We start from the raw sequence: 27898 nt of genomic DNA, 5'->3' as shown, positions 1-27898 counted from the left end.
GTCGGCCAGGGAAGTTTCCCATCTAAAAAACATGAAAAAATCAGATTGAGAAACTCTTTTCTTCTGCTTTCTTCCCGCCAATACAAAGACATGATTCTGGAAGAAGGCGAGTGTCACAGCCACCTTGTAACATTTAAATCGGAGGAACAGAGATGAAAAGAGCTTGATTTAGTGACTGAGCTATGCCATGAAATCTAGAATGCACACCTCTCGTTTTCTTGCCATGTGAGAATAATCACCTGACTTTACTTAAGCTGTGATTGTTGAGTTTCTGTCACTTGCAGTCAAAATGACATGAGACTGATAGATGAACCACTTTCACCCTACGGTTCATATAATGATAAATTCCTCACAAATACTATGAATAAGGCATGGGGTTTATCCTCAAAGATTTTGTAGTTCAGTGGGCAATACAAACACATAAAAATAAAAACACGTATTCACACTAGTTATTCAATCAATCTTTCTTCAGTACATACTATGTGTCATATCAGTGTTAGGTTGCTACCATATATAGGAGATACTCAGAAGTCTTGAACTGTCTCCTAGAAGTGAAGACGCCTCACAGCACAGATAACATTGAACAGTCTTAAAAAATCAAAGCTTTATAAAGAAATTACAAACAGCTTGCCATATAACAACAAACGCAAATTAACTGGTAAGAGTAGACCCTCTTATCAGTATGTACGCCCATTACTTTATTCAATATAGCAACATAGCTATATTGATGACATAGTGAATAGAACCTTTTCTTTAAAATAAATGCTTAAAACATGCAGCTTAATCTACAAATTAAAAAAGGTCTGTGGTTGTATAAGATTACCCACTTTTATTATCAAGTAAGATTTATTGTTATAAGTGACATTTAATGCACATGACATTAATTCCTCTCATTTTTTATTTGCTTTTTTATATAGTTACAGATCATAAACTATCTCCTTATGAACCATCCATTTAATCAATCGAAGGGGTTTCATTATACTAACAACTTACAAAATAAGTCTTTATTTACTGAAGAAAAAGCTATTATAATATTAAATATATATCCTTTTCAGTTGCAAGAAAAATACACATTTTAACAAGTATTCTGTACAGGTGCCAAAACAATTCACTCCTTGTTATAATACTTACAATAATATAGATTCATGGTTGTAATTATTTTTGTTAGCATTGGTATATGTCCAATCACATTTGAGTTAGTGCTGATTTGGAGAAACTGTTCCCTACATTTACTGTAATTCAGAGGGCAATGATATTATAGCTCACCAAATTTCTTAGACCACTGGTAAGCCAAGACTAATTTTAAAAAAATAAAATAAAAAAGGAATTCTTAGTTAGAAGCACACAAATATTTTATATATATGTTCACATATCATATGGATATTCATCTCCATTATTCCCTATTTAATGATACTTCTTTTGGCTGGGATTCCAAAGTGAAGACAGAAAATTTATTTCAGCATATTAAACTTAAATTTATCCTTGCCATTTTTCAAAATCAATCAGTATCATAAAATTGTAATGTCTTTAAAAATGTCTCATTAACTTTTATTTCACTAGTGTTTTGAAGACTCTATAATTGGATTCTGGTACGTGGAGACCTTGCCTACCAATTAACTATGTATTTTTTCACATCTGACTAAATAAAATTGATCATTCAGTCCTTGAACTTGAATAGTTTTTCCTGTTCTAAAGTGTTTCTCAAGCAACTGTAAATGGGGATATTGAATCCTTATGTGTATCTAGTTAAGCATTCATTTTCCCTATATGTATGTGCATCTGTATGTATGCATGTTTTATTTCAATGACCGTGAAAGGATTTGTCAGCGGTTGTGGCACAAAGCCTTTGATGCGTGAGAAAATATTTGAATGCTATTGACTCTGGTTTCTTACACTAAATTTTGCATTGTCCTTACCACAAAAAAGGAGGGAGGAGGCACAGGGAAACTCTTGGAGGTAACGGACATGTTTATTACTTTGATTATTGGTGATGGGTTCACAGATACATGCATACGTTCAAACTCATCAAATTATTTATATATAATATATAATATGTGCAATATTTTGTATTAACTATAGCTCAATCAAGCTGTTAAAAATGTTCATTTAATCAGGCTACCATGATGACTACAAGTATTTTTAAGGTACTAAATAACTAAATAAATGAAATATGATGGGTCTACAATGTATAAATATTGCTACTAAACATTATCTCTCACTAAAGAGACATTTAATGTGTAAGACATTGGGCTCCATCCAGACTCTATTGATTCAAGCTCTGATTCTCCCACTTTCTACATGGATGATCTTGGACAAATTATATAAATTGCCTTTGGCTCATTATCCTTACCTGTAAGGGGAGACAGAAATATCATGTATCTCAGTTCTGGTGACTGTTAAATGGAAAAATGCCTGCAGGCTGGCTGACCCATCTGTCTCTTAGGCAAGGGGACAGTTTTCCTCAGTGCTATCCAAGTCACTAATATGTCACTCTGGACATGTAACATTGTTTTTTTCGGCTTCTTTTCTCTCTTTTGAAAGAGAGACAGCATACTCAAAAAACAGGGATATCAACAGATAAATAAGATTTATCAGGGCGCCTGGGTGGTTCAGTTGGTTAAGCATCTGACTTCGGCTCAGATCATGATCTCATGGGTCGTGAGTTCCAGCCCCGCACTAGGCTCTGTGCTCCAATATCTCCCATTAAATCACAGCACAGTTAGTCAAGTGATCCCTGACATTGTGCTTTGAGTGAATTTAACCTCCTCATAGCTTAAAGGAACTGCAAGTTTGGGGCTTCTGCATCCCTGTTGCCCTTTTCTGTCATGCTGCGTCCACGCTCCATGATTTCAGCCACCCTGGCGTGTCTGTCCCCTGCACAAACCTCAACTTTCTCCTTTGTGCAATCAGATTGTGCTGCCATTCTGGAACCTTGTTAATAAGCAAAAGCAATAAATCTAACGATCACAAATTATAACTCTCTCTGAAAGGAATAAACGGTGTATTATGATTCAACACATACCTATATACTCAAAGAAGTCTCTCTGAAGTGACCGACATCTTATGTATTATCTGAAGAATGAGGTGGACCAAAAATAAAAGCATTTTTGGCAGAAGTTACATTATCAGGGCATTTTTGCCTGATCAAGGGATTTTGGCTTTATTGTTTATACTTATTGCTTTCCATTAACTTATAGGAAATGAATTCTAAATGAAACCCTTCTTGGATTTTTTTTTTCCCCTAAGAAGCATAAGACAACTAATGCATACACAATAATGTTAATAAAAGCCATAAGCAGGGGTGCCTGGGTGGCTCAGCTGGTTAAGAGTCTGACTCTTGATTTTGATTCAGGTCATGATCTCACAGTTTGTGAGTTCAAGCCCTGGATCAGGCTCTGTGATGATAGTGGAGAGCCTGTTTGGGATTCTCTCTCTCTCTCTCTCTCTCTCTCTCTCTCTCTTTCTCTCTCCCTCCCTCCCTCCCTCTCTCTCTCCCTTTCTCAAGATAAGTAAATAAATTTAAGAAAAGCCATAAGCAAAGAGTAACTAGATTAATACAGATTCAAAATATAATGTTAAGAACAGTTGTTACTTTAGATACGATGCCATACACTCTGATAAAAAGTGAAAAAGAAAAATCAGTTTTTAATATTCAGGAAAGTAAAACACCATATTGTATTTTAAAATGTGGCCTGTCAAACATGCACAAGTGATTAGTATTAAAAATATGTATTTTGAATGTGCCTAAAGCAGAAAAAATTAAGATATTTTTTAGGATAGTTTTGCAAGAGAACACTAAATATGAAATGTGAGACAGCGGTTGTAGGCAGTAAGGTAATGGCCAGATTATACCACTTCAACAGAGCTCAAGTTCTTTATATTTTAAAAACCCATGCACTGTGACAAATTACACAGGCAGTTATAGTCTATATTTGTTGATGTTAATGTGAGCTCTTAGAGCCATAGACAGGCAGGAAACACTTGCACAAAAAAAGGCAACTAAATAACATAGAATAAGTTCGTACGTTATTTAAAGCTTGGAAACTTTATTTTCCAAAAGCATTGTAGTATAAGCATAAATGTAAACATTTTAAAATACACATATTTAGGGGCGCCTGGGTGGCTCAGCTGGTTAAGCACCCAGCTTCAGCTTAGGTCATGAGCCTGGAGCCTGTTTCAGATTCTGTGTCTCCCTCTCTCTCTGCCCCTCTCCTGCTTACGCTCTATCTCTCTCTCGCTCAAAAATAAATAAACATTAAAATTTTTTAAATAAAATAAAATACATTTATGTTTGCTAAGAATCATCATGAAATTATAAATTGCATTATCTGATCAATTAGAAATTAACTTTATTTTTAATTTTTTTATGTCTCTTTTTGAGAGAGAAAGAGACGGAGCATGAACGGGGAAGGGGCAGAGAGAGAGGGAGACACAGAATCCTAAGCAGGTTCCAGGCTCGGAGCTGTCAGCACAGAGCCCGATGCGCGGGGCTCAAACTCAAAAACCACAAGATCCCGACCTGACCCGAAGTCAGACTGAGCCACCCAGGGGCCCGAAATTAACTCTATTTTAAAGAATTGGCATGGAACTCATATGATAAGCCCTGCCCTTGGAAGCTGACTCTTCCTTGAGTCCTAAATCTTAACCTTCCCCAGTGTTGCTGAAGCCGTGTGTCACTGTTTCACGGCAGCAGGACGCCTTTTCTTTAGTCTAGATTTTCAGTAAAAAATTGAGAAAATAATGTATTTCTTAGATAATGCTCAATGATAAAAAATTACCTCCATTTCTTTATAAAAATCTATTGCAGAATAATCTCTCCACATCATATCTTGATGTAATTACTGCCCTTCCCAGACAATAGCAATGTTTTCCATGCTTTAAGAAGAAAAAGAACATGGGGCCTGGGTGGCTCAGTCGGTTGAGTGTCCGACTTCGGCTCAGGTCATGATCTCATGGTTCGTGGGTTTGAGCCCCACGTCCAGCTCTGTGCTGACACCTTGGAGCCTGGAGCCCACTTCGGATTCTGTCTCCCTTTCCCTTTGTTCATCCCCTGCTCTCACTCTGTCTCTCTCTCTCTCTCTCAAAAATAAAGATTAAAAAAAGAAGAAGAAAAAGAACAAAAATAATAACAAAACGTACAAAAAAACTACATTTAAAATAAAAACCTTATTGGTCAGACATAGAAAGTGGTCAATCTTACTTCTTTGGACTACGAATAAAGGAACAATGAAAGATCTAGAATCCACAATCCATTTCTATTTTTTAAAGTGCCAATGTATCATTGGTAATGAAGCTTGGAAAACTAAAATTTCTTTTTTCTGGCAGGCTGATCATCTTGAAGCCTTTATAGTGCTTTGCCTGCCAATTACCAATTTAGGTTCAGATAATTCAGAATTTCTTGGAGGATGTAAAATAATTTACTCTTGTTTAGAACTTAGGGTATCAATCAGGTTCAAGCAAGTTCTGTTTTAAAATATTCCTGAAATGTCTCATAAGTGAGCAAATATTGCAGCATAATGATATTTTATCTAAGATCGGAGTTTACACTTTAAATATATTTCTTCTAACTGTATGTACAAAGTCTATGCTATTTATTACCTATTTGCATGCAAGTCTGGCACTTGTTGAATTCCTGGGCATTTCTTAACTTTTTGTTTAAGTTTCAAGGTTTCAGTGAACAAAACCACAAATGATCCCAATTTTCTCATGCAATCTAATCCAACGTAATAGCACCAAATAAATAAGCCAAGATATCTGCTGAGACCTTATGCCAAAAAATGAAATTATTAGCTGTGGAACTCCAAAGCCCTGTTGAATCTTATTTTCGTATAAGGATAATCTTGCTGCTATTTCCAGGTGGCTAACAGTCAGAGTACACATTTTATTGGAAGGAACACTGAAAAAACGTGGTTGTGTCAAAGATCCTACCATTTTCCGAAGTTGGACAGGTGACCCTGAATCTGGAATATGCCTCACTACGTAAATATAATTTTGTATAATTTCATAAAACTGAAAGAATTTAAAGGACATTGTAACTGTGTCCACAAATATTAGTTACAAAGAAATCAAAATAAAGTCCACAAGAGCAAAGAGCCAACAACTCAAAATTATGATTATTATTAATTTATAATGTGAAAGTGAATGACCCTATAAAATAATTCCTATCCCAGTTCCACAACAAACCAGGTAGTGCTGAAGGAGCGGTGTTATGTTTTCCATTTTTTGGTTTTGTTTTTTTTTTTTTTAATTTAAAAGCTACTTATTAGATTTTCGGTAATGTTGAATCCATCGACATTTTCCAATATTTATGTCCACTTCAGAGTTTTAGTAAACAAAGCCACAAGCCATTTCAGTTTGCCTATGCATTTCCTAAGAAAAATTTCTAATCCATTTACTGTGTTCACACTTGCTCTTAAAGAAATGTATGAGGCTAACTCACAAATTCTTCATAGATCTGGTTACACTTTATAGTGAACAAGAGAAAGCCCTTTCATGTCAGTGTGATTCAGTAATATTTTCTCACACCCATTTGATGGAACGCACATAGCTGCCAACTACTCTGCGTTAGCTGACTGGAAAGTTTTCACAGACTTAATAATGAAGTTTGGAGAATACAGTCCAAATGATTGTCATATTTACTTTTGAAACGCAGTTATAAAAGTTTTTAATAAAAAAAAAATTTATTCTTTAAGTCTGTTTCATTTCCCCAATTGTACATTCTTTACATTAATAATCCAAATTGGCTAAAATGTATCCCACATCAAAAAGCTACGAGAAAAAACTGGAATCAGAAGCAGAAATGTTATGATGGATGTAGACTTCTGTGAGCCATACCTATGCATAATATTTCCAAATACTTTGCTTCATTCACTCTACTTCTTAGTAAAGCAAAGTAATACTCATATAAAGGCATGAAAGATACTATTTATTAAGTTTTATTTCTTATGTGTGATCTGAAATTTAATCTTCAGGGTAAAGACCTATGACCATATTGGTGGTAGAGATTAAAATTCATTCTTTAAATTATAAATCAAATCAAAGGAGAAGTCTTTAAAAAGCCCAACTCCCCCCAAATGACAAGATGACTGGTTCATCAAAAGTTGCAGAGAGCATCCAAAAGGGATGGGGTAAGATAGTTTTTATTTTTGTAGTTTCTGGACAAGGCCAGGTTTAAGAAACCCACACTCCCCAGAGTTCAAAAGGCAACTTGGAACCCTCAGATTTGTAGCTACTTCCTCTCCAGGGCTACTGAGGACCTCATGCCCAAAATATTTGTCACAGTAATCTTCAGAAGTTTCAAATATAGCCCCCAAGAAGTGGTGTAAGATTGTCATCCTTGTAATGACGGTCAAGTAAAGCAATGTTTTAAATATAGAAGTTGGGGGGCGCCTGGGTGGCTCAGTCAGTTAAACATCTGACTTCGGCTCAGGTCATGATCTCACAGTTTGTGAGTTCAAGCCCCGTGTTGGGCTCTGTGCTGACAGCTCAGAGCCTGGAGCCTGCGTTGGATTCTGTGTCTCCCTCTTTGCCCCTGTACCACTCACACCCTGTCTCTCTCTCCTTCAGAAATAAAGAAACATATAAAAAAATTAATACAGTAGTTAGTATTTACTGATTCAGTATAATCATTGGACGCTGACATGCTAAAATACATTTAACTTGAACTAAGGGGCAACAGACAATTCTGTAAATAGTTAACTAACATAGGAAGGGTGGTCAGTTAGATTCCTATTGCCATTGTAGAAAATCACCATGAACTTAATGGCCTAAAACAACACAAATATATTATCTTATATTTCTGAAGTTCAGAAGCCCAAAATAAATCTCACTGGGCTAAAATCAAGTGTAGGTGGGGCTGGTTTCTTCCAGAGGTGCTGAAGGGAGGATCATTTCCTGGCCCTTTTCAGCTTCCAGAGGCTCCTTGCATTTCTTGGCTAGTGACCACTCCACCCCTTCATTCCTGTCATCAGGTCTTCTATCCCCAACACTCCTCTTCCTCTCTTCTCCTATGAGGACCTATAGGATTACACTGGACCCACCCAGATAACCCAGGATAATCTCCCTATCTCAAAGGCTTAACTTAATCATGTCTCTAAAATCTCTTTTACCATCCGAAGTAAGGTACGACAGGTTCCAGAGATTAAGTTGTGTAGGCATTGTTCAGCCTACAGCAGCTGATATAGGGGGGAGAAAAAAGATGGGACTTTGAAACCACATAAATAGTACTTCAAATTCCTGCTTTATCATTTACCATCTTGTGACCTTAGAAACAATTTATGTGAAAGTCTCTTCATCTATAAAATGGGATTATTAATAGCTTTGCCATGGTTGTTTCAAGGGTGTCACATGAATTTTCCTCTGTGGGGGTCACTTCCTTCAGTACGCTCTCAGCAACTGACTGCATCATCACTGCCTTCTCCATGAAGTAATGCCCCCTTTCTTTGCTCCTATGGCAAAGGAGACAGTATATCTCATGTGTTGTCTATTTTCACTGCTTTTATTTCCTCCCATCCCATTCTTTCATCAACCCATTTCAACTGGGAATCTTGTCTTCTGTTCCACAGAAATCCCACTTGTCAATATCACACATTATCTTAATATCGCCAAATCAGATACTCATTCCTCATCCTTGCTTCATGTGACCTCAACATTATTCACAAAAATCGAAAATTCCTTGCTCTTTAAACACATCTGTCTTTTCTCCCCCCTTAATTACCACACTCTTTTCATTATTCTGTTACCTCTTCCTTCTAGGCCTCTTTTGTCTCTCCTTACCACTCCTCTCTCTGTATTAAAGAGTCCAAAGCTTAAAAATATGAAACAGAATGTCTTTGCTGTTGAATGTCAAGTTCTTATCTCCAGTTTTTTAACCTCCCCTGAGCTCCAGGCTCACAGAGTTCCTCCGAACGTCCACTTGGATTCCACTAAAGGAATCTCTGCCTCAACCTTAAATTACAAAATTAAACTCTCAATCCCCAGCCCGCTGCAAATTTGTTTTCTTTCCATTGTCAGCATCCCAGGAAATGGGACCAGCATCCATCTAACATCTCAAGTCAAAAACCTAGTTTCTTTCTGACCCACATTTAGTCAGCAAGTTCTATTACCTCATTCCTTCAAATTACTTCCTAGACCCGTGCATTTCGTTCCACCATCCCTGCCTCTATGCTGTGGAAACAACCACCACCCTTATAGCATTACGACTTCTGAAATGCCTACAGATACTTCTATCTAGTTGGTATGAAGCAGTCAAAAAATCTTTTTACAATTTAATAAAGTTATATAACTCTAATCACAACTTACTAATGCCTAGTACAATTAGAATAAAATGAAAACATTTAATCACAGTCTGGTTCATATGATCCGCCCCACCAGCCTTACTCCGTGACCTTGATTCCTATCTCCCTTCCTTTCCTTACCCTTTTTGCTCCAGTCTCGCTAACTTCCTTTTATTCTTTGAAGAGGCCATGTTCATTCTTGCCTTAGGATCTTGTGGGTGGAATGCTCTTCCCTCAGATCTTTGGATTCAAATGTGTTCCCTTGTTCTGAGTATGTAACTTTACAAGGCCTTGAAGGTTCAAACCAAGAGGACAAAACGCTAATATAATTTAAGCACAACCTCCCAGTGTAGTAACTCTTCACATGTGTAGAACATATCTATTTTAAAACACTTTTAATGTACATTTTGCATGATGCTTATGGAAATTCTATTAGGTGGGTATGGGTGTCTGGACCAATGTCAGAACAGCTGACAAGTGGCAGAGACAGGACTTAATTCAGATCTTTTATCTCAAAATTCAGAGCTATCTCCACCATACCAAATTGTTTCTTTTACAAATGTTCAGGATAAACACCAGCATCCTGACCCAAACACCACAGCAAAGTGTGTGATCTCATTGTGCCTTAACTTAGGGAGAGTAAGGGTCAAGAAGAATTTAGTTTCAACCTCCATGAAACCATCCAGAAGGCTACAGAATTTAGTAGCCAATACCACCTTCTTGTGTTTCTTATAAAAGAAAACTCCATTTTTAATTTTTTGAGGAACCTCCATACTGTTTTCCAGAGTGGCTGCACTAGCTTGCATTCCCACCAAGAATGCAAAAGAGATCCTCTTTCTCCACATCCTCATCAACATCTGTTGTTGCCTGAGTTGTTAATGTTAGCCATTCTGACAGGTGTAAGGTGGCATCTCATTGTGGTTTTGATTTGTATTTCCCTGATGATGAGTGATATGGAGCATTTTTCATGTGTCGGTTGGCCATCTGGACATCTTCTTTGGAGAAGTGTCTATTCATGTCTTTTGCCCATTTCTTCACTGGATTATTTGTTCTTTGGGTGTTGAGTTTGATAAGTTCTTTATAGATTTTGGATACTAACCCTTTATCTGATATGTCGTTTGCAAATATCTTCTCCCATTCTGTCGGTTGCCTTTTAGTTTGGGCTGATTGTTTCCTTCGCTGTGCAGAAGCTTTTTATTTTGATGAGGTCCCAGTAGTTCATTTTTGCTTTTGTTTCCCTTGCCTCCAGATACGTGTTGAATAAGAAGGTGCTGCGGCCAAGATCAAAGAGGTTTTTGCCTGCTTTCTCCTCGAGGATTTTGATGCCTTCCTGTCTTACATTTGGGTCTTTCATCCATTTTGAGTTTGTTTTTGTGTACGGTGTAAGTCAGAGAAAGACAGATATCATATTACTTCACTCACATGAGGACTTTAAGAGACAAAACAGATGAACGTAAGGGAAGGGAAACAAATAATATAAAAACAGGGAGGGGGACAAAACATAAGAGACTTAAATATGGAGAACAAACAGAGGGTTACTGGAGGGGTTGTAGGAGGGGGGATAGGTTAAATGGGTAAGGGGCATTAAGGAATCTATTCCTGAAATCATTGTTGCACTATATGATAACTAATTTGGGCGTAAATTAAAAAAAAATAAAATTATAAAAGAAAACTCCATAGACCAGGAGGACTAGACACAGAGGAAAGTGGTGGTACCAAGACTCCAGGCCCCTTCTCCCATTCTTGGCCTCAGAACAAGATACTCTTTTGGAGCCCAGCTTTCCACCATGAACAAACATTAAATTCCTTCTTCAAAAAAAGGAAATTAAAAAACACAATGTCTCATACCCTTATAGTGCCTCCCCAAGTCACCTAAAAAAATACATACCACACAAGTGTGTGTATATTATATACAAACATATAAATATACACACACAGTATACACACATATTTTAATTGGGTTGCATATTATTTTAATATTATTATTTAGCAGACTGAGCTAAACTTTAGTGTATGTCTAAGAATGTCAGCAGTACTTGGAGAAAATAATTCCTCCATGTCAAATCACTTTTCTGTTTAATCCACTTTCACTAAAATTACATGAAACAAAGACTTCAAACAAAATCATAGTTACCCTTCATGTATTCTGAATATGAATTTCTATGGTTCATTTTTGTTTCCGAGGTTCATATCACATGCTTACAAAGTCTCTTTTAGATTCAGAAAATGAAAAGTGCATAGATTATCAAGTTCTCAGTAAATGTTTGCTCCTTTATAGACCATACATTACTAATCACTAACATGTATGAAGATTATATTTTTAAATCCAAATCATGCGTGTTTACTCTGCATGGCTTATGCTATGATAGAAAAAAAGTACAATCTATGTTTAGAGACTAGACATTTAGAAATTGTTTGACAGATCTGGTTGGTTGACCAGATGAAAATGTGTGGTTAAAGTAGTTCATTGAACAGTCACTCTTGTTAAATAGCAAATGGTAAGGTAAAGAAATTTTAAAGAATTGCTAAGAAGAATACTAATACTCTTCCAAAATAAGGTACAATTTAAGAATAAGAAAATTTATTGACTCTCAGTCAACATTAACTGGAATTATTTTCAGTGTCCCTTAATGTTACTTTATTGCCACAGAGTAATCTTCAACTCTGTGAAATTTAGAATCAAAATGAGAAAATTGCCTGGTATTGCTTAGAATCTGCACATTATGGATGTATGTTGAATTCCAAACTGAAATTTTCAGTTCTTGACTTGGTCTAATCTTGCCAAAAGATCCCTGAAAGAAGTAGCTCAAGAGAGTTCTTGGACACCAAATATAAAAAGAAAAGAAAAAAAAAAACAGCCTAACATATTAAATTATAAACATATGGATGGAATTTCCTTTAAATTACACTTGAGTCTAAACCTTAAGGGTAAAGAATTTAACAAAATACATTTGAGGTTTCCATAACACAAAACACTTGAAAAGTTAGGGAATTCAACTACCCCCAAAGACACATGAGATTTTCACTCTAACATTGAGTAAACTGAACCTTCTATCCTATTTTGAAATATCTCTACTCTAAAATATCAATCTTTACTAAGCTCTTTGTAATAAGTAGTAATGAATCTATATATCAGATGGTTGAGAGGTTTTTATTTTTTGTTTTCATATTCTGGATCCAGAAAAACTGAGAAATCAAGAGAAAAGCAAAATAAGAAAGGTATATATTTAAAAACAGTAATTTTCCCATGCTTTGTCCTATCCTTTCTCACTTAACCCATAGCAATCTTTTTCAAATTATTATGGTTTTGACTAGTAAGTACTTTATAGTATGTGAGTACCTCGAAGCAGAGGAGATTGAAATATTAGCAGGAAATTAGGGCACTTTTATACTCAAGTCCATTGTCTTCTAAATGATGCACTGTCGTGTTATTATCCTCAAAAAGTCATATTTTTAAAAATACTGCCTACCAATGTATATAAAATAGCAACGATTTTCAATGTTGAAAATATAGATAAAATATTAAGGGAGCAAAAGTTGCATAAAAAGGTTTTTTGCCTAATTTTTAAAGCAATTATGCAGTAAAAATATGTAAACTTTTAACAGTGATTTTATCTAGATATGTGTGATTATACTTTTCTTCTTTATCCTGCTTTATAATATATATAGCACAGTTTTCCATATACAGATTCATGCATTTTTATATACAATCACTCAAATGATAACCCAATAATATACAAAATAGAGATTTTGAATTAAATCCTAATTTTAAACATAGTTGCATCCAAAATATTCAACAAATGGCGGAGTTGGAAGAAACTGGAAAAACCATCAGAAGGACCATAACTAATAGAGAGACTATGTAGATTTTAGATACTGTAATGGTGCATCATAGGTATGTGGTGACAAGAAAACATATTGCAATGTATGGAATGAATACCACAGAACTAAAAGGACGCTAAGTTAAATGTAAGTCTGTTCTAATTCCTAAATTCTCTTTTGGATTAGAACAGTCGACTAGAATACTTACTATGAGCCCAGCACTGAGCAGGACACTGATGTTGAAGCAACGTGTTGAAGGAGTGTGTGTGCGTGCAAGTATTTCAGAAGTTCACAAGATATGTGGATTTCCAGCCTTACTACTGAGAACTTTGAATAGACCACATTTTCATTTTTGTTTAACAGTAACCATTTTATTTTCCGATCATGAATAGGTAATTCTCCCCCCCCCGCCCCTCGTATGGTACAATTACATTGGGAGGCTTTAATTCACTTCAATAGCAAGACAAACACTTGTTACGACCTAAGTTTCTTATTGGTCATAGTTGAATTCATTACTGAGAAAATTGTAGATTCACATTCAGTTGTAGGAAAGAATACCAAGACATCCCATGTACTCTTTAGCTGGTTTCTCCCAACAGTAGTCTCTTCCAAAATGACAGCACAATGTCCAATCAGGTTACTGAAATAAATACAACTCACTGACCTTATTCAGATTTTCCCATTTTAACTTGTACTTGTTTGGTTTGTCTATTTTGTTCTATACAATTTTATCACCTGTATAGGTTTGCATATCCACCACCACAGTGAAGACAGAACCCACATCCTTTGTGCTCCCTCACCCTGTGCCTAATCCCTGGAAACCATTAAATTGTCTCCATGTCTAAAATTTTCTCATTTCTAAAATATATATATATATATATATATATATATATATAATGTTATATATTTATATATATTATATATATATTAGAGTAATATATATATATATATGTCTAATATGTATATATTAGAGTAATTCACTGTATAATCTTTGGGGATTGGCTCTTTCACTCATTCACTCAGCACAACACTCTGGAAATCATTTAAGTTGCTGCATATATAAATAGTCTGCTTTTTGATTTTTGTTTTTATTGCTGAGGAGAATCCCATGGTATATATATGCAGCATGGTCTCTTTAAGCTGCTAACCTGTTCGAGGACATCTGAGCTGTTTTCAGTTTTTGGTTATTATCAATAAACAGGTATAAACATTGGTATACATGTTTTTCATGAACATAAGTTTTCACTTCTCTGGAATAAACGTCCATGAGTTCAACTACTGGGTCCTATGGTAATTGCATGTTCAGTTTTATAAAAATCTGTCAACCTGGTTTCCAGAATAACTATACCATTTACTTTCTTATCTTCTCCAGCATTGAGTACTGGCAATTTTTTCTTTTTTGTTTCAGACATTCTGATAAGTGCATAGCTCACTGTGGTTCTAATTTGCATTTCCCTGATAGCTAAGAATACCTTTGTCACTTGTTTACATACTCTGTGTGTATCATTTTCGTTGAAATGTCTTTTCACATCTTTTGGCCATTTTCTAAATGTACTTTTGGTTTTTACTGTCAGGTTTTCAGAGACAGAGATACAAACTTTTGTCAGAAATGTAGTTTGCAAATATTTTCTCTCAATATGTGTCTTTTCTTTCCATTCCCTTTACATGGGAGAGCAAGCTTTTTTTAATTTAAAAAGTATCCAATACATCATTATTTCTTTATGGATTTTGCTTTGGTGTCCAATTTAAGAGCTCCTTACCTAGACCTCAATCTCAAAGACTCTCTCCTGTATTTTTTTCCTAAAAGTTGTATAATGTTATGTTTTATAGTTAAGTCAATGATCCATTTTGAGTTTCTTTTTGCATCACATGTAAGGTTTAGGACATGATTAGTTCCTTTTTATGGAGGTCTGCTTGCTCCAACACCTTTGGCTGATGGGCTGTCCTTCCTTTATTGAATTTGTGTATCTTTGTTAAAAATTAGAGAAGCATATTTATGTAGGCCTGTGTCTGGCTTGTCCACTCCGTTCCATTGATCTATGTGCTATCACAACCCTTCTGTAAGTATCACAGTATCTTGATTATTGTATGTAAGACTTATTATCTGGTGTGGCAATTCCTCCTACTTTATTCTTTGTCAAGATTGCTTTAGCTAAGCTAGCATATCTCTACAAATTTTAGAATCATCTCATCTATGTGCATAGACAAATAACTTATTATGGTTTTGACAGGAATTGAATGAAACCCATATGTCAATTTGGGTAGGTATAGTGTATTTACCATGAACACAGTAAGCCTCCCCTATGTAGATCTTCTTTGAATTCTTCCATCAGCATTTTGCAATTAGCAGCATACAAGGCCTGTGCAGGTCTTATTAAGTTGCATTTTCTTTGGAGTGATTATAAAGAATATTGTTTTTAATATTGTTTACATGCTTATGTTAGTGTATAGAAATATAATTGACTTTTTAAACATTTTTTTAAGTTTATTCATTTCAAGAGAGACAGAACAAGTGGGGGAGAGGCAGAGAGAGGGAGGAAGAGAATCCCACGCAGGCTCTGCACTGTTACGGTGGAGCCTGATGTGGGGCTTGAACTCATGAAACACAAGATCATGACCTGAGCCAAAATCGAGAGTCAGACGCTTAAGTGACTGAACCAACCAGGCGTCCCATAATTGATTTTTGTGTGTGAGATGCTCTCATATCCTGCAACCTTGCTGAACTCATCAATTCTAGGAGTTTTGTTTTGTTTGAAGTTTTCTTGGGATTTTTCTATGTATATATTCATATCATCTGTAAATGGGGATAGTTTTGTAACTTCCTTGTTGATCTAAATGCCTGTTATTTATTTTTCTTGCAATATGGCTGTGGCTAGCACCTCCAGCACTGTTAAGTAAGAGTGGTGAAAGCAGGGTGCCTGGGTGGTTCAGTTGGTTGAGCATCCAGTTCTTGACTTCAGCTCAGGTCATGTTCCCAGGGTCATGGGATCGAGCCCCATGTCAGGCTCTGTGCTGAGCATGGAGCCTGCTTGAGATTTTCTCTTTCCCTCTACCCCTCTTCCCTGCTTGTGTGCGTTCTCTCTCTCTTTCTCTCTCTCTCTCTCTCTGTCTCTCTCAAAATAAAATAAAGCTTTTAAAAAAAAAAGGAGTGGTGAAAGCAGACATACTTGCTATGTTCCCAATGTTAGAGGAAAAGCACACTGTATTTCAATATTAAGTATGATGATAAGTACACATTTTTTTCCTAGATGCTTTTTTGCAAGTTGGGACATTCCTCTCCACTTCTAGACTGGTGAGAGTTTTTATCATGAATGAGGGTCAAATTGTACCAAATGCTTTTTCTGTATCAATTCATACGAATGACTTTTATTCTTTAGATTGTTGGTAGAAATTACACTGGTGGATTTTCAAATGTTGAACCAGCCCCACATACCTAATATAAATTCCTCTTGATCACGGTGTATAATTATTTGTTTACATTTTGAATATGTTATGCTAAGATTTTGTTGAGGATTTTTACATAAGTTCATGCAAGATACTGGTCTTCAATTTTCTTTTTTTGTACTGTCTTTGCCTAATAATAACAGCCTCATAAAATAAATTGGAAAATACTCCCTCTTTAATTTTCAGGAAGCGTATGGGTAAAATTGGTGTTAATACTTTAAATATTTGGTACTGCTATGGTCTGAATGTTTGTGACCCATCCCCCCCCACCCCTCACAACGCCAATATCATATGTTGAAATCCTAATGCCTGATGTGGTGTTATTAGGAAGTGGAGCCTCTGCAAGGTACTTTGGTCATGAGGATGGAGCCCTCATGAGTGGATTAGTGACTTCATAAAAGAGGCCCAAGACAGCTTGCTTGCCCCTTTGACATATGATGACATAGTGAGAAGGTACCAGCTATGAACCAGGGAGAAGGGGCTCACCAAAATGTGACCACACTGGCACTCTGTTCATGAACTTTCCAGACTCTAGACCTGTGAGACATAAATTTCCATTATATATGTTACCCATTCTGTGGTATTTTTTTACAGAAGCCTGAAAAGATTAAAACAAGTAGAATTCTCCAGTGAAACCAGATAGGCCTGGCAATTTCATTTTTGTAAAACTTTCAATTACAAATTTAAATTTCTTGGGGCACCCGGGTGGCTCAGTCGGTTGAGTTTCCAACTTTGGCTCAGGTCATGATCTCACGGTCCATGAGTTCGAGCTCCACGTCCGGCTCTGTGCTGACAGCTCAGAGCCTGAAGCCTGCTTTGGATTCTGTGTCTCCCTCTCTCTCTGACCCTCCCCCGTGCATGCTCTGTCTCTGTCTCAAAAATAAATAAACATTAAAAAAATTTTTTTAATAAATAAATTTAAATTTCTTTAATGTTTATAATATGATTTAACTAGTGTCTGTTTCATCTTAGTTGAGTGTTGATAGTTTATGGTTTCAAGGAATTGGTCCATTTCTTCTAGGCTGTTAATTTACGATCATAAAGGTGTTCATGATATTCACCTATTTCCCTTTTAGTGGCTGCAGGATTTTTAGTGATGTTCTCTATTACAATCCTGATATTGGTGATTTATTTCTACTCTCTTTCTCTTTTTGTCAATATTGGTAGATGCTTATTAACTATTGCTTTTTTGAACAATCAGGTTTTTTTTCATTTATTTTTTTTTTGTTTTCCTGTTTTCAATTTCATTGATTTCTGCTCTTAACATTTATTATTTCCCTCCTTCTCTTCTATTTGGGTATATTTTGTCTTCTTTTTCTAATTTCTTGAAGAAGTTTATATTATTATTTTCAAATACTTTCTTGTTTCTCATGAAGATTGAGTGCTACAAGTTTCCTTTTCTGCATTACTTCAGGTATCTCCTAAATATTTGATATGCTATATTTTCATTTCAAACAGTTATGCATAATTTTATTTCCTTTGAGAATTCCTCACTGACTCAGGGAATATTTTGACATGTGCTATTTAATTTCTATTTCTTTACCAATATTTCTATTGTTGATTTCTGGTTGATTCCAGTATGGTAAGAGAACATTCTCTGCATGATTTCAACTATTTAGGTATTGCAGGTTAGTTTTGGCCTAGGACATGGTTTATCTTGGTGAATATTCAATGGCACTTGAAAATATGTGTATTGAACAGTTTGCAGGTGGAAGGTTCGATATACAACAATTAGATCAATTTGGTTGATTGTGTTATTCAGATCTCCTAAATCTCCACTGATTTTTGGTCTTGTTTCCTAGCTTCATTAGTTAACTTATCAGTTGCTGAGAGGGGTTGTTGAAGTCCCCAACTATACTTTCACCTTTCAGCTCTATCAGGTTTTGCTTCATGCATTTAAAAACTGTGTTGCTTTGCTATTTACTCATGTAGGATCATTATGTGTTCTTTGTGGATTGATCCTTTTATCATTAGAAATTTCTCTCTTGAAGGGTGCCTGGGTGGGTCAGTCTGTAAAGCGTTAGCTCAGGTCATGATCTCGCAGTTCATGGGTTTGAGCCCCGCGTTGGGGTCAGTGCTGACAGCTCAGAGTGTGGAGTCTGCTTTGGATCCCCCCTACTCTCTTCTCTCTCTCTCTGCCCCTCCCCTACTCATGCTCTGTCTCTGTATCTCCAAAATAAATAAGCATTAAAAAATTTTTGAAAAAAAAAGAAATTTCTCTTTTTATCTGTAGATCTGTGGTGTTTTTGTTTGGTTTTACTCTAACTTCTCTGATACTAATGTAGCCACTCTTTTTTTTTTTTTAACAGATTTTGCATGGTGTACTTTTCCCTTTTTAAAATTCAACTTACATATAACATTGTATTTGAAGTGAGTTTTTTTTAAAGCATATACTTTGCTCATAGTTTTTGTTTGTTTTGTCTGTTGTTTTATCCACACTACTAATCTCTGTCTTTTAATCAATGAATTTATGCTATTTACATTTAAGGAAATTATTGATATGCTAGAGTTTATGTCAGCCATTTTATTATGTGTTTTTGTTTTCCTTATTTTATTCCTGTTTCTTTCCCTCTATTTTTTTTCTTTCATGTGGAGCACTTGAACATTTTTAAAGATATTGTTCCCTTGATACGTTTATAATGTTTTTGAGTGTATCACTTTGTACAGTTTTTATACTGGTTGCTCGGGGATTTAAAACATATGGATATGACATCATAGTCAATTAAAATCAGTATTTTACCACTTTGAGTGAAATGAGGAAAACTTACTTCCTTTGAGGCCCTTCGTATCTCCTCCATTCTTAAAAATCACTTTCTTCAGTATAAGATGGCTCTGTCATTCTTTCAATTATCAAGTATGATTTATAAAGCTTATGGGAAAGATATTCTATTATATGTAATCATATTTCTGGCATTTGATTGTTTGTTCTTGTGTTCTGATGTCCCAATATTCCTTCTTCTAACATTTACCTCTCTTTGAAGAACTTCCTTTAAGGGTAGGTCTGTGAATGACAGTTTTTAGTTTTCCTTCATCTGATAACTTTATTTCCTTTTCTTTCCTAAAGAATGGTTTCACTAGGTATATGGTTTTCAGTTTTTCTTTTTTTTCTCAGCATTTGCAAATGTGCCACATCCTGGTGGGTTTCATGGATTCAGGTGACAAATTCAAAGCCATTCGAGTTGCTGTTCCAAGTTGTTGACATTCTATATTAGGAATTCAGTGTTGGTTATTAAGTAATCTGAAAATTATAGCATAGAATTTTTTCATTTTAACTCATCCTCAAATTTCAAATAAAGGTAGCAGCTATGTAACAATTAATGTAATGAGTCAGGTGTTGCCAATAAAAATTAAACTCCAATAAAAAATAAGATTATGTTTATGACTTCAAGCCACAGAACTATGGCTTGTTCTATGGTTTCAGATGTTAGCCTGAGGAAATTGGAAAAAATGGTAAAGGATAAAATGGTAAAGGAAAATGGTTCAAAATGTTTCCTCCCAATGTACATATCAAGTTTTTATATTATTATTATGAATATGATAAAAAGAGAGTATAGTGGGCATATGTCTACAACGTCTCCCAGCTATCCCCACCTTTTAGTAGTCACAACCTTGCGTAATTCCCTCCCATTCACTGGGGCTGGCATTAGTGACCTGCTTCTAATGAATATAATGTTGCACAAGTGATAGATGTCACTTCTGAAGTTAGGTTATAAAAAAGGACGATTTTGCCAGCACTCTCTCTACTGCCTCTCTTGTGGTCACTCTGATGAAGCCAAGAGCCATGTCATAAGCTTCTGTGGAGAGGGTTAGGAACTGAGGCAAGAAACTGGCTAACAGCTTATGAAAAATTAAATCCTGCCCACAACATTCCAAAGATGCTTAGAAGCAGACCCACCCCAAGTTGAAGCGGAGGACCAGTGCAGCACTGGCTGACACTTTAATTGCAGCCCCTTCACAGACCCAACTAAGCCCCCACCTGCATTCCTCACCCACAGAAACTGTGAGACAAGAATGTTTTAAGCTACCAAAGTTTGGTATAATCTGTTAACACAGTGATACGGAAAGGCAATATATGACTATAAGAAACGCTTCCTCAAATGACCAATTACCATTGTCACTTATCGCAATTTGTTCCAACCTCACACAAAAATGTAAGTACTTAAGAAATAAAATGTTAAAATTTGCCAGTTGAAGTCAGGCCCAATTGGAAAGTTAAGTGATATAAAATGAGGGAACAGGAAACAGTAAATCTCAATTCAAATGCCAATCATAGGATTAAAGTAAATCAATTTTATAATGTAGCTTCAGATAATCTTAAAATGTAAAGAGTCCATGGCACTAAAAATATATTGCTTTTATAAAGATATATTCAAGTAATCAAATGCGAGAAATAGTATATTCTCTTGGTTAAAGTAGATGTGTAAACATAAGGTAAAACTGACCAGTCTTTTTTTTTTTTTTTTTTAACGTTTATTTATTTTTTTGAGACAGAGAGAGACAGAGCATGAACGGGGGAGGGTCAGAGAGAGGGAGACACAGAATCTGACCAGTCTTTTTAAGAGCGATCACAAGAGACAGCTGCCCATGCCATCAGTTTATAGGAAGAATATTAGGTAACCAATCCAAAAAGGAAGAAAGCCATCACAAACCAAGCAAATGAGATGTGTAATCAGGGTGACAGCCACCAATGAACATAATAACATTTCATTGTTTTTGTTTATTATATTTAAGCCAAATCCAAATTCAACTGTACAGTCTATAGACAGCTTCTGGTCATTAGTCATTCCTCTAAAATTCCAATATTAGTTTGACAAGAGAGAAAAGTTGCAATTTCTTAATATTTATATATATATATATATATATATATTTAATTTTTTTACATTAATTCATTTTTGAAAGACACAGAGAGACAGAGCACAAGCAAGGGTGGGGCAGGAAGAGAGGGGGATGCAGAATCTGAAGCAGGCTCCAGGCTCTGAGCTGTCAGCATAGAGCCCGACACGGGGCTCAAACTCACGAACCATGAGATTATGACCTGAGATGAAATTGGAGGCTCAACTGATTGAGCCATCCAGGTGCCCCATATATTTTTAATGTTTTATTTATTTTTGAGGGAGACAGAGTGTGAGTGGGGGAGGGGCAGAGAGAGACAGAGACAGAGAATCCAAAGCAGGCTCCAGGCTCTGAGCTGTCAGCACAGAGCCCGACATGGGGCTCGAATCCACAAACCGTGAGATCTTGACCTGAGCTGAAGGTGGACACTTAACCAACTGAGCCACTCAGATGCCCCAGCAGAGAAAAGTTTCTTTACAAATTACTTTAAAATAGCTAAAAGACTGCAGCTTTCACACATACACAAAATGTGAATTTTCAGAAAAATTCATTTTTAGTCTCTGCTGATAGTTGGGAAATCAAAAACCAACAAGGGGGAAATATTCTGGGTTTTCATTACTATGTTGGCCCTTTGAGAGGTAAGAATACCAGGAAATATAAACTGGCATCCAACAATGCCTTTAAAAACTTAAAATCAGAAAATGCGAATAGTGTGCAGATTCACTTTCCTAAAATGTTTCTCAAGAGCACGTGACTACGTGTAATTACCAAAGATGTAAGGTTGCAACATGAGACGCACATTTAATGCAATGTGTACGATTTTTCTTGTGCGATATGTGAAACTGGGCATGCTCATTTGTACATTTTGAACTTCTGATAAATTTATTTATTAAAATGAGTTTTTATAATTAAATCAAGATATTGTTTTGCTTTCAGAAAAATGAAGTCTCTACCAATGATTTAGATTTTTTTCTTTCCCATTTTTGAATGCAAAGTACAGTAGTATGAGGAAGGCTGTCCATGCAAACAACACCTTATTTAAGTTTAGTAGTGCATATTTTGAACACATAAAGGGCATTAAAATCTTGAAGTTTATCAAAATTAATTTGAAGATAACTTGTTTTTAAGTGCTTATCAACTAATATATTTTGTAATATTTATCTTTCTCAAGATAAGAATAGTTTCTACAAATCAAATGATCATAAACTGAACAGCTCAGCATCTACAATGACGTCTGGAGACAGAGAAAGAGTGAGAGAAATTATCAAATATTTTCTTAAGCATTTAACATGTATCAGTGTTTTTACTCTTCACCATAATCCAAGTGGTATATTTTATTGTATTTATCTCTCTATGCCTCCCTATTTTCTATTTCTTCTGAGGGAATATGTAGATGTATGAAAATGTGTATATGTATGATAGACAAATTCTTCAGCAAAAATCTGTTGTAAATATTTAATTATTATAAATAATTTTTATTAATTGTGATTACACAGACTCTCTGGCCTAACAGAAAAGATTTCCACCTATTTATAATACCACTTTAGTCTGGCTCTTCTGTATTATTCAAGTGATGATGTGCACGTTTCAATATTTCCATTTATCTGGCTGTTGTTTTTTCAGTGAAATATATTTCAGGAATATAATTAAAAATCAAAGCTTTAAAATTCCCTATTTCAGGGCACCTGGGGGCTCAGTCGGTTGGGCATCCGACTTTGGTGCAGGTCATGATCTTACAGTTCCTGGGTTCAAGCCTCGCGTCAGACTCAGTGCTGACAGCTCAGAGCCTGGAGCCTGCTTCAGATTCTGTGTCTCCCTCTCTCTCTGCCGCTCCCCTGCTCATGCTCTGTCTCTCTCTCTCTCTCTCTCTCTCTCTCTCTCTCTGTCTGTCTCAAAAATAAATAAACCTTAAAATTTTTTTAAATAAAAAAATAAAATTCCCTATTTCAAACCAAAATACCAATTTGATATGGTAAACGTCAATGCACTTGCAAATGTAAAATTTCTGTTCTAAACAATAAAAAACTCCACTGTTGTTAGAAAAACTTCCAAAGCAATTCCTGTGATATTTAGAATGGGCTCCAAGTCTACAGTTTTACAAGTCACTAGCTTAAAGTGAAACTTGACAGCATATTTAGTGAAACCTCCAAATTTGCTAGGTTCCAAATAGAATAATGCAAATCTTGCAACTCTTTGACAGTTATCTCCTAAGGGAATTTTGGAATTATTTTTAGATAGCTTATTTTATTTTTACTTAAAATACTTTTACTTAAAATTACACTAGATAATTATGTTCTTTGGTAGTTCTAAATTTTAAGTAACTTGTTTTATTTACTAATTAAATACTACTGATTTTTCCCTAGAAACATTTTTTTAAAAGAACTTTGCAACATATTATGCATATTACCTTGCTGCATTTTGGCATGGCTTCCTTTTGCATTAGCTAGCTTGCAATGTAATAGCGGTTAATTTAAATATAAATATTATATTTATGAAATTAAAGACAGAAACAAGTATATAAAATACAACCTAGAAAATGCAAACTTTAATATATTTGCAAATGAAAAAAGGATAAGAAAAGTCACTGCACTGAATTTAAGAAAAGCAGCAAGTATTTATTTTAGTCATTGGTATTAAGAGCGCAGTGAGGCTTATTTATTGTGTTTTCTTTTCTTGACCTAGATATGCAGCTTTTGTGCCAGATTTTCATTTAGTGTGAAGGACATTACTTTGCTTCTGGATTACCAAGCTCCTTGACTTTAGGAGATCTGCTACACAACATGAAAAATAAACCACAGTGGACAACTGTCCTCACTCACAGCATTCCAGCCATACGAGGTAGATGTCCATTCAAATAAGAGAAGGTAAATTTGTTGCCTATCTATTTCTGACTGTTAGCTTCCTCAGGAAGCCTCCATAAGCCTCCACCTGCTGTGAATTCTGAAGACTGGTCCCCTTTCTTCAAAAATGTTTAACATGGTTTGGTCCCTATTTTAAAATTATTTGATTACTCTCTATATTTCCCACTGACTAAGCTGTGAGCTCAGTGCGAGTAAGGACCTTGTTTGTGTTTGCTCACCATTCCATCCCCAGGGGCTGGGATAGTGTGGGGGGTAAAGTAAACATTAAGTAAATATTTGTTGTTGAATGAAAGATTAAATGAATGAGAGGTATTTAAGAGAAAAGTGTTTCTAGAATCTAGCAAAGATTATTTATAAAGAGTTTGTAAAGATAATATTTTCATATCTGGAAATGATACCAATTTTCCACACTTTACGTAAAAGAAAGTGAGTGAACACAGCCCAACTAATTTCATGAAGTCAAAACAACCCTAATACTAAGACCTGACAAGAACTTTATGACAAATGTCTCCCACTAACATGGATATAAAAACATGAGCGAAAACATCAGCAAGAAAAATGTAGTGATTAAAAAAAATTAATATATCACAAAGAAGTTGAATATATGCCAGAAATATAACTTTGGTTTAGCATTTGGTTATCAATTATTGCAATTTATTTAATAAACCATACTAATAAAATGAAGAAAAATCTCAATATATAAATAAAATGCATTTGATAAAATTCAACACCAGCTTATGATTTAAAAACATAGCAAATCTAATACAGAAGGGAAAATACATGATAACAGTTATCTCCGCAAAACCTAAAACAGCAATCCTTAATAGTGAATTATTGGATGCTTTTCCCCCAAAATCAAAAATATGAAAGGAGTACCTGCTAATACTATTATTTCTTAGTATTGTACAGCTAGTGAAAAGAAAATTAAAGTAAATAAGAATAGAAAGGAAGAAATAAGACTATCCTGTAACATGGGTATATAAGTCAAAATTCAAATCAATTCACCAACTATTAGAACTAATAAGTGAAGTTAGTAAGGTTACTGGATATACACAGTCAGGTGAATGTGTATGTTCTAGAAACAAATACATATCAAATATAAAATGTTTTATAACAATACCATTTTATAATAGCATTAAATATATCAAAATAGCTTAGGGATATCACAGGAGATGGGTAAACATGTTCTAAAAACTATGATACATTATTGAAAGAAACTAAAGAATATCTAAGTAAATGAAGGCATATATCATGGTTATGGATTGGAAAGCTCAAGACTATAAAGATGTCACTTTTACCCAAATCGACCTATAGCTTCAATGTAATTCCAGCTAAAACCTGAGAAAGTTTACTCTGTGGAAACTGACAACTTGATTCTAACATTTATGGTAAATGCCAAGAGCCAAAAATGCCAAGAAAATGTTAAAGAAGAAAAAAGAGGAATTATTCAACTGGATATGAAAACAATATAAAGCTACAGTAATTAAGACGATGAAGTTTTGGCAGAAGGAGGGAAATAGACTAATGTAAGAGAACAGATTTCCAAATACAGACCCACACCTCAGTGGTACCTGATTTACGACAGTTCAGTACGTGAAATTATTTTGCCTTTTTTTCAACAAAAGGTGCTACTCAACCACATATCCATATGGAACTGCCATATCATACCATATAAAAAGATCACTTCCGAATAGTGAACTGACCTAAATCTCTATGATAAGACAATAAAGCTCCTAATAAAAGTTAGCTAAGAAAAACCTCTCATTACCTTGTAGTCATCAAATAGGACGGCAAGCATTAGGGTAAATGTTTATCAACTGAATTTTATTAAAAGTAAGAATTTCTGTTTGTGAGAAGCTATTGTTACCAGAATGAAAATGCAAACAGTTGCATGGGAGGTCTCGGCCACATGTATACCCACCGAGGATTCATATGTAGGAAGCATAAAGAATTATCAGAAATTTTAAAGAGTTAACATGTCTTTTTTAATCATACTAGAAGTTTTTTTTAAGGTTATTTGTTGAGAGAGAGACAGCGCCTGAGCCAGCAGGGGAGGGGCACAGAGAAAGGGAGATAGAATCCCAAGAAAGGGAGAGAGAATCTCTGCACTAAGAATGCAGAGCCTGACATGGGGTTTGAACCCACGAACTGTGAAATCATGAGTTGGGCTGAAATCAAGAGCCAGACTCAACTGACTGAGCCACCCAGATGCTCCCATGCTAGAAATTTTTAAATGTACTTCGTGAAAGGTGATATTCAAATAATTACTAAACAAACGAAATGTTCTTACCTTACGTCCCTAGTTATCAAGGGAATGCAAATTAAAACTACAATGTAAAACCACTAGCCGTTAAGAAGTTTCATGGTAGCATTTTTCCAAATAGCTCAAAACTAAATCTGTCCATTTTCATAGACTAAAAATGGACACATAAACTTCATTATAGTCTTGTGATAGAAACTATATGACGACAAAAATGGATGCACTGGCACTAGTGAGACATGCAGCTCACAGACAGAATAAAAGAAGCTGGTATGAAATGATACCTTTCTCATCATCCTGTTTATAACAAGTTCAAAAAGAGGCAACGCTACTCCTTATGACAGAGACTTACCTATGTCTAGAGATAGCGTTTACCTTTGGCTAGAATGGTAATGACAGGGAGAAGACATGAGGGAGGCTTCTAGAATGCTAACGGTTCTGTTATTTGATCTGGGGGTGGGCACATGGGTGTGTTCTTTTTAAAAATTCATTGAGCACCATATATTTACAGTTTGTTGACTTTACATGAAGCCATCCACATTGAGCCACATTGGGATAATCCGAAAGCAGCCAGTTGCCAGGCTCCATCTTTACAAATACTGTATCTACCCAGATTTCTACCCATTAAGCAGCTTTCAGATGAGGCAGGAGAATAGACATGATAAAGAGAATATTATCACACTATATAGTAGCGTGCATTTTAATGGAAGCACAGAGCTCAGAGGCAGCATAGGAGAGGGAACGTGTCCCTCTGCTTGCGGCCAAGGAAATGTGCGAGTAAGAATTTTTTGGTCACACGAGGGGGAAAAGAACATGATAACAGGACTGGCCAACGTTGTCAGCAAATTGTAGATCAGTCACCTCTGCTTGCAAGGAAATACGTTCCCTGAAAGGACAATACCTTGCTTACACTAAATGATTCCCAGTACTGAAATAGTTTTATCATGCAGACTTTGAATGAGCATAAAACACAAAAAACTCCCCATAAATTCACTGGGTTTAATTTCAAAAAAAAGCTTGATGAAACCTGTACATACAATTTACAATGAAAAATTTTTGTTCCCCCCCTCCAAATCATGTCTCTTTAATGCAAAGAAACATAACATAATGTTCTGGTTGATTCACACTTTAGTTATCCAATCACTGAGATTAAATTCTCCAGATGTTACCTTGTTATATGAAATTAATGCTCATTAGAAAGATTATGTTCAGATTATCAGAATTTCATTATCAAGTATACCTCCCCTTAATGGAAGTGAAGGCATGAGTCTCCCCAAATGGTTTGCAAAGCCCTTAAAAAGTCTTATGACAAAATAGTCAATTGTCCTGTTTCCCTGAAACACACACACACACACACATGCACACACACACACACACACAGATCAAAAAATACTTGATAATGT

At 35.4% G+C, this 27898-nt stretch overlaps 1 protein-coding gene across 1 annotated transcript in view; it reads right to left on the bottom strand.

Moving 5' to 3' along the window:
- Nucleotides 1–27898, bottom strand: part of CCDC102B (coiled-coil domain containing 102B) — a 191617-nt gene that overhangs the window by 84450 nt on the left and 79269 nt on the right.

The sequence above is a fragment of the Panthera tigris genome, chromosome D3 (assembly GCF_018350195.1).
Source record: "Panthera tigris isolate Pti1 chromosome D3, P.tigris_Pti1_mat1.1, whole genome shotgun sequence".
Lineage (NCBI taxonomy): Eukaryota > Metazoa > Chordata > Mammalia > Carnivora > Felidae > Panthera > Panthera tigris.
This window is presented reverse-complemented; position numbering and strand designations above follow the sequence as displayed.